Below are 8,790 nucleotides of genomic sequence, written 5' to 3' on the forward strand. Positions count from 1 at the left end.
GCGAGACAGCAAAGACTGTCTCGCTGGCGAGACAGCAAAGTCTGTCTCGCTGACGAGACTTCTTTGATTTTTTGGATGACTTCGGTTTTCCCTATGATTGGATATCTATTAGCATTTTTTGATGCCTACAGATACCCCCTCCAAAGTATTCCAGACTTATTCTTTTATAGAGGAGTCTGGGACATTTTGGATAAGACATGTCTTATTTGCAATCCTTTCAATACTTGATTGAGTAGATCGTGTAAAAAAAATGGCTCCAGCCCTTGATCTCTTCATCCATTAGTCTATTGAGTAGACCGTTGTTGAGACCTTGAATCGAAGCTGGTATTTCCAGACTGATGTTTATTTGTCTCTCGAAAGTTCGTTAGGTTATCCTTAAGAATGTCAAGAGTAATATTCTCCAGAAACTTCCTGTCGAATGTAGGAAAACAGTTTAGACTCATGTACCCATTGGAGTATTCAGGAAATAGTTTAACCTCATATACCCGTTGGGAGGTAATCAGGTTATTCTTAAGAATGTCAGGAGTAATATTCTCTAGAAACTTCCTGTTGATGGTAGGAAAACAGTTTAGACTCGTGTACCTATTGGAGTAATATGGTCTTTTTTTTTGTTGGTAGAGATGAACCCGATGATGGAGAGGAATAATTTTATATCCTATCTCCTGGTCTCTTGTTTGTTGGTAGAGATAAACCCGGAATCGGAGAGGAAGAATTTTATATTCTATCTCCTGGTCTCTTGTTTGTTGGTAGAGATAAACCCGAAATCGGAGAGGAAGAATTTTATATTCTATCTCATGGTCACTTGTTTGTTGGTAGAGATAAACCCGGAATCGGAGAGGAAGAATTTTATATCCTATCTCCTGGTCTCTTGTTTGTTGGTAGAGATAAACCCAGAATCGGAGAGGAAGAATTTTATATTCTATCTCCTGGTCTCTTGTTTGTTGGTAGAGATAAACCCGGAATCGGAGAGGAAGAATTTTATATTCTATCTCCTGGTCTCTTGTTTGTTGGTAGAGATAAACCCGGAATCGGAGAGGAAGAATTTTTGGGAATTTGAGACGATCCTAACTGTTTAAAGGTTTGATCGTTCAATTTGTGGACCTCTCGTTCATGGAACGAATCGAGAGGGGATTTTGGCTTTGGTCCTAACTGTTTAAAGGTTTGACCAAGATGGGAATTTGAGACGATCCTAACTGTTTAAAGGTTTGATCGTTCAATTTGTGGACCTCTCGTTCATGGAACGAATCGAGAGGGGATTTTGGTTTTGGTCCTAACTGTTTAAAGGTTTGACCAAGATGGGAATTTGAGACGATCCTAACTGTTTAAAGGTTTGATCGTTCAATTTGTGGACCTCTCGTTCATGGAACGAATCGAGAGGGGATTTTGGTTTTGGTCCTAATTGTAGTAAGGTTTGACCAAGTGGGAGTTCTGAGACGATCCTAACTATTTAAAGGTTTGATCGTTCAATTTGTGGACCTCTCGTTCATGGGACGAATCGAGAGGGGATTTTGGCTTTGGTCCTAACTATTTAAAGGTTTGACCAAGATGAGAATTTAAGATGATCCTAACTGTTTAAATGTTTGATCGTTCAATTTGTGGACCTCTCGTTCATGGAACGAATCGAGAGGGGATTTTGGTTTTGGTCCTAACTGTTTAAAGGTTTGACCAAGATGGGAATTTTGTGAGGGAAGATTGATCTAAAGAGGTGATCAAATCTCATCTCAACAAAAAAGTATTCGGAAGTCATAGTAGGAGTTTAGTGTTTATCACTTTGTTCATAATGATCGGGGTTATCCTTAAGAATATTACATTTAACATTCTTCCGGGAACTTCCCGTTACATAAATTATCCACCCCTAGCTTTTTTTACAAAATTGGGTGTAACGAGGAGTACGTTATCCTCAGTCGCATGTTCGGGTTATCCTTAAGAATATAAGATTCTCCAGGAACTTCCCGTTATATAAATCATCCACCCCCAGTTTCCTTTGCGAAACCGGGTTTAACATTGTACTCAGTTGGATAATAGAGGAGCAGTTTATACTCATATGCTCTTTGGAGTGTGGGGAAACAGTTTATACTCGTGCACCCACTGGAGTTGTATGGTCGTCTTTACTCGACTTCTTTCGTCGTTATGACGCCGGAGTCAATTAGGACTTGGATCTTGTTTTTGAGTCCAAAGCAAATCTCGGTGGGATGAAGAACCCTTCTGTAGTACGCACAATAGTTTGGATCCGTAATCCTCTTAGCTCCATCCTGATCTTTAATAGGTGGTAGCTCGATTTTGTCATTAGCGAGGAGGTATTCCAATATGGCTGGAGCTTCATCATCTTCGAAAGAATATTCCTTTTGAAACCTCGGATCGAGAGTCGCATTCTCAACGATTGCAGATGTCATTGGTTGGCCTCTCTCAGCTTTCTTTCTTTTAAGAAAGTGCTCAGCTTGTTCACCCCGAGATTTTAACTCCTTCCAAGTTGTGGATGGCACGACCCCCAGAGCTTCCAGGACATCGATGGAGAGGTTATTATGGCATATTTGCAGGATGAACTCCTCTGTAATAGGATCTCTGCAATTCATTGCTTTGTTACGGAAACGTTTGACAAAATTATCAACTGACTCTCCGTCTTTTTGCTTCTCATCCAAAAGGGTTCCGATTGACACTTCGGTGTCATCATCGAAGAAATTGCTGAGGAACAAACTTTCCATGTCATCCCAGCAATTGACGCTCTCTGGCTTGAGCCGTCGGTACCAATCGAAGGCGGGCCCACGAAGGGTGCCAACGAATGACCGAACCATTAAAGCCTCGTTTCCAGAAATCATGCCTAAATGAGACTTGAAATAAATCAAGTGTTGAATAGGCGAGCTCTTCCCCTCAAACGGTGTGAAGTTAACCAGATTGAATTTGGCCGGGTATGGTATTGAATCCCATTCTCTTGGATATGGACACGGAATACCTATCTTTTTCCCTTCTTGAGCCGTCATCAAAGCGTTGATTTTGTTTTCAAGCTCTTTCATTTTCTCGTCCTCGTCTATGTCTTCATTCGAAGGACGTTGACGAGAATGAGTTAGACCACCCCCTGTGAGAGGTGCTATTGAACCACTCCTAATATCGTTATTGGGAGGATCCGTCAAACCACCCCCAGCGTTATTGCTATTGGGAGGTACATCAGCCATAATGACTTCATCCACTTCTGGATCACTGTCATTTGTAACATTCTGAATGTGGCGGCTGGATTCAACTCTTTGACTGGACTCAGGGGGTTGAGGCCGTTGAGCTAGCAATTCTCTCATTTGTTGGATAGCTAATTCCATCTCTGTCTTCATCTCAGCTCTACTTTCTTCACGTTGCTTGGCTAGAGCTTCTTGAAGCATTTGAGTAAACTGATCAGAAGTGATTGTGAACACTTCTTTGGTTTGTCCCGTGCTTGACATTGTATCATCCGAAGCGATTGCAGAATAAGTGTCCGAGAATTCATCCTCCGAGGACATTCCTTCTTGCATTCTTTTGTAATCTCTGCGTCTGATGGCTCCTAATTGGAGTCGAGACATCCTTTGAGCAATTCTTGGATTGACTTTTCCTCTCGGGGAAAAGTCGGGATTTGAGTCACTTGAATGCCGCTTAGACTTTCTTTTATCAGCCACGTTGATGGTGACTTCAGAGAATTCATCATCTTGGGCAGCTGATTTTCTTTTGCGGAAATGTCTCGGCTTAGGCTTCGACGATACAGAGACTCTTCGTAGGATGGCTTCTCGTTTGAAACAGTCACATTCTGATAATGCTGCTTTAACGAGTCGCGCACAGGAACAATGAGAGTTTATTTCTCGAATAACTCTCTTTCGAAAATTATTCACAACCCCAACTTGATAATACAATTCATCGGTATGATTGCAAAAAAATCATATCGTCTGTTGGCATGACCTCCCAGGTATGACGATATCATTTGGTGAACGCGTCTTCTTCTGGGGGTGTAAAACCTTGTTGGCATTCTCAGGACAATTTATTTTTGTCTTTGAGCGATCCAAGGTTATGTCGGGAGTCGCATGTTTAAAACCACTCCCTTGCGGGTATGGAGTCTTAACGGGCTTCGAATGCTGATTTTGCATAAGTTCAGAATTTGGAATCCAAACTTGGCAGAGGTTTGGTGGTTCTTTGGTTACCGTTTCCTTCATCCTTTCTCGTCTTTGTTGTAAGGGAGCACGGGCATGAGCAGCGTTTGCACGATATTTTTGTATACGTTCTTTGAGGGTCGAACGAGTCCTTTTGACATTAGTCCATTCCTCCGTAGTGAGCTTAGCAGAGACATGAATGATTGGTCGTTGAGACAACTGAACCACTCGATGCCTCCTCGACTCTAAGTCCGCATGATAACGAACTCCGTCGGTTTGTTCCAAGGCTTTAGCTATTTGACGAGCGCGGCGCTGACGTTGTCTCTGACGAGCCCTCTTCGTCAGTGCCGGTGGGTTTTGATTCGATGACTCTTTAACTAGATAAGAGCCATTGTGAGCAGAGGTGTTGCCAGTAAAATCCTCAACAACAATCAAGCGAGAGTCTTCATTTTGTGCCTTCTTTGGCATATAAATCTTCCTCAATTGTGAGATCCTCTTGTATTTGCGAGACAAAGAAGATCTTGAAGAGGATGATGAGAGATATTCCTCAAATTTGGTTTGGTCGAATTCGTATTCGACCATGGATTCAACCGGAATCTTGATCGGCTGCGACACGATGGTCTCGGCAGCGAGACCGTGGGCTCCCACTGTGGTCGCCAGTTTGTTCGCGTCAAAAGTTGGTTTTGTTATGGAATTCATTATATCTTCGGTCGATTACAATAAATTCAAAGAAATAGTCTTTTTATAAGACCTCTTTTACACAACAAAATGAAAAATTACAACTCTTGAGAAACAAACACAGGATCGTTGTTTGGATCGCTACTTGCGTGGGATCTTTGCCTGTGCCGGGGGTGCGTTAGCCCGTGGACCACCAAATCACAGATCCTGATTGAATCGTGAGGGGTTTAATGATTTTGACTTCGTTTATCGAAGTGAGAATTTGAAACGATATCTTATCAAAGTAAGATAGTCGTTCTTCTTGAAATCAAGTCAAAGCTCGAATATCAAGGAATGGCCGTAAGCTCAAGAACTCTGCTCTGTCTGCTCTGAAGTGCTCCAAAAATGATCAGCCCCTGTGAAAAATGGCCTTCGGGGGGGGTATTTATAACCTCCAAGAACAGTTGGCGAAAAATAGGCTCGCGAGACAGCATTTGCTGTCTCGGCTGTCGAGACAGTATTTGCTGTCTCGGCGGGCGAGACAGTGTTTGCTGTCTCGGCCCGCGAGACAGTAAACGCTGTCTCGGAAACAGTAACCGTCAGGCCGTTTTCGTTTTAACTGCCTTCCCACGTTTCAAACTCCGTTATTTTGGCAGTTATCCACGTGATTCTCGCCCACGACGTTTCCCACGTTCTTGAACAGTTAATGGATGTGTGTGGCAGTTGTTTAAGGTGGTTTCTGACCATTTCAAAACTGTCTCGCTTGCGAGACAGTAAACACTGTCTCGCGTGCGAGACAGTAAAGACTGTTTCGCGTGCGAGACAGTAAAGACTGTCTCGCACGGCGAGACAGTAAAGGCTGTCTTTTCTTTGATTTTTTGGATGACTTCCTTTTGAGCTGTGTTTGGATATCTCTCAGCATTTTTTGACGCCTACAGCATCTTAATTTTTCTTACTTATAAACCAATATAAGCTGGTTGTCAAACATGTTTCTGTGGCTTATAACCCACTCTGACTAGTTCCCAAACATGCTAAATACTATTTGGAAGAGAGAGAGAGAGAGAGAGAGAGAGAGAGAGAGAGAGATTTTATTTAGATGGAGAATATACATACAGTACAAAATATAAGTTCATCCTAAACAAACTCAAGATAAACTAGTCCTTATTTCTTCTCCTAGCTACTTTCCTTTTAAAATCCTGAGGCCTAAAAAACAAGGATTAAAATTACTGAAATGCCCTATATAGTTACTCCGACCTTGCACCTAAGTGATCTCTTTTTAAAATATTCCACATTTGTGTCCTCTTGTTTACCCAATGTTACATATAATTACCCCAAAGTTTGTAGTGGCATCACTTAAATACCATAAAGTTTTACTTAAATACCCAATGTTGCATATAACTGCCTTGTAATGACGTCTCTAAGAGTTTCACTTTAGTCTGCTCTATTACGTGACATAGAAAAAAGTATAGCACCATCTGAGTTTTTTAACTAGGAGGTATTCATCCGCGACGTTTATATATTTTAAGGCACTTTTAGTTTGGTTTGGTTTGAAACTATTCCGACTTAAAAGGCTATTTAAGTGCAATTAAGCCAAAAAAAAAAAAAAAACAATCATCATGCATACATAGAACTGCAGTCAATGAATTGTGGAGCATTAACCCTCTCCTGGTTTTTTTTTAAAAAAAAAAGAAAAGAAAAGAAAAGAAAACAGTAACTAGCCAGTTTTCTACATCTACCTACGGTAAATTATCCCCCTGTGTGTTTACTGCAGAATTTCACCTGACAGTGGCGGAGTGGGTAAATAAACCCCCAGGAGGCCTCGCTGTGTCACATTACCTCCACTGTACTACTCATGACTTCCCTGGTTCACTCCACTCCACAATCACGGTTACGAGCTTAACAGTACCTAACTTGTAGCTACCTCTCTCAAATCATTACTTATTATTTCTATAAAGTTTCCTCTTATACATCTAGTCACTGAGCTTTTGAAGTTGACACAGCGAAGGTACAGTACGCAGGAGAAGGCCCAAGTCTTTGCGGGCCCAAGCCCCTTGGGTTCCGTGGATCGACGGGAAACCCGGGCGCTCTCCGCTCAAGCAAAAGATCTCTGATCTCCGCTGCATCTTTTTTATGATCTCAACAGCAATAAAAACAAGAAGACCATTTTAACTGCTGAAGAGGAGGGGTGGGGGGCAAAAATAATAAAAAAAAAAAAAAAAGAAAAGGGGGAAAATAAAGAAAAGGGCCCGGGGGGGAAAAAAAAAAAAAAAAAAAAAAAAAAGAAAAGGGGGAAAATAAAGAAAAGGGCCCGAAACCAGTAACAAGTACTACTCACTTTTCTCTCTTTGTTGGCTGTCTCGTGGTCCTTGGGAAATGACGACGTCACCCCTTCTTAATATTTGCCCTATTTGCTTATATTTTCATGTGAGGAGGAGCAAGTACGCAGATGAAGATTGGAGAGCCGTGTTAGCCTATACTTGAGCGCTGTTATATATATAGCCCCTATTAATTACTTTTTTTCTCAACCTACGCAGTCGTTGATTTTATTATTAATTAAAGAAGTGGAAGCCCAGATGGCTGCGTGTATATGTACAACTATGGTCTTGCAGCGATGAACGCTAGCCAGTTGAATTGTCACATAAAGAGTTTTGCTACAGGGACCCAAAATATAGGACCAATAGAGGGGACAAGTGAGGTGTTCCACTCCTATTGGATAATGAGTTGGCCATCATTAATGATGACCAACTTATTATCCAATAGGAGAGGGAAACCTCACTTGTCCCCTCTATTGATCCCATATTTTGAGTCCTTGAAATTTTTTTCAGATATTAATTATGACAAAAATAAAATTTAAATAATTAAATAAAGCGCGTGTAAAGTGTTCCAACCTCTTTGCCTCCGCTCCATCTAAGTACAAAGTTTAATCACATAATTTAGTTTGAGAAAGGGGGAGGGGGGGCGGGGGGGGGTGGGGGCGGGGAAATTCCGAGTCCGAGGACTATTAGCCGATCCTCTCCGTCCACTTTTTGACTGGCAAACCTGACACAGTACTTATTTTGTCTCATTTATCAAATTTTAATACTCATTATTAGGTACTTAGAACAACCCCCCCCCCCCCCACCCCCCCTAATTAATTAATTAACGATGATGTTGTTTCTTACAAACAAAATGCTGCCTAAAAATATATGATAAGCAAAGCATTCGAACGTTGGGGGCAATAACAAGTACAATAATTGCAGGGGGAAAAAATGTAGCGCATTTATGTCGACTTTGGTGTGTGTGTGTAACATAGTCGATCGATTGTTACAAATTGAGGGTCCGGATCATGAGCATATATTACAACAGTACTCCTCTTAATTATTGATCACTGCAGGGCTTCATCGTCAATCATAATTTCCTTTTTTTTTTTTTTGAACATCATCATAGGCTCCAGGCCTACTCATTTTTAATTTGAAATATATTTATAAGAGCTCAGGCCTTCTCATTTTTTTTTCCTCGCAGAAAGCAAATTAACAGCAATCCTTTCCTTCTCCAGCTCTGAAGTTCTTAATCCTCCGCCCACGGGTAATTAGAAAAGCCAATCAAGTACATGACGATATTAATGAACAGTAGCAAAGATTAACATCATGAACAGAAACCCTAGCTTCATCTCAGAGCGCCAACGACGGAAGTTAGAGCCAATAATACGTCAGGATTCTTTTACTGACCGCCGTATTGAAACTCGACACGTGTCCAATAAATACTCCCAATTAGCTCAGAACAGTCTCCTCTCCTCTGATCTCTTTTCATTACAACAACAAGAAGGAAAAAAATCTCTCTCCTCCCCAGATCACCCCCGTAATCATCACCATTAGTGCCCGATGACGTACATGCAATCCCAAAACGTTATCTCCGCTCCCCAAATTACCTTTCTGCCCCTACACCCCCATGGCCGATGTGACGCATCCCCGCGCTGTCCTATTCCTAGTATGATTTGAGGGCAATCCCGTCTTTTCGGGGGGCCTCCCCGTTTTCGGCTCCCACGTGCGTC

Source organism: Asparagus officinalis, chromosome 7, assembly GCF_001876935.1.
Source record: "Asparagus officinalis chromosome 7, Aspof.V1, whole genome shotgun sequence".
Taxonomy (NCBI): Eukaryota; Viridiplantae; Streptophyta; class Magnoliopsida; order Asparagales; family Asparagaceae; genus Asparagus; species Asparagus officinalis.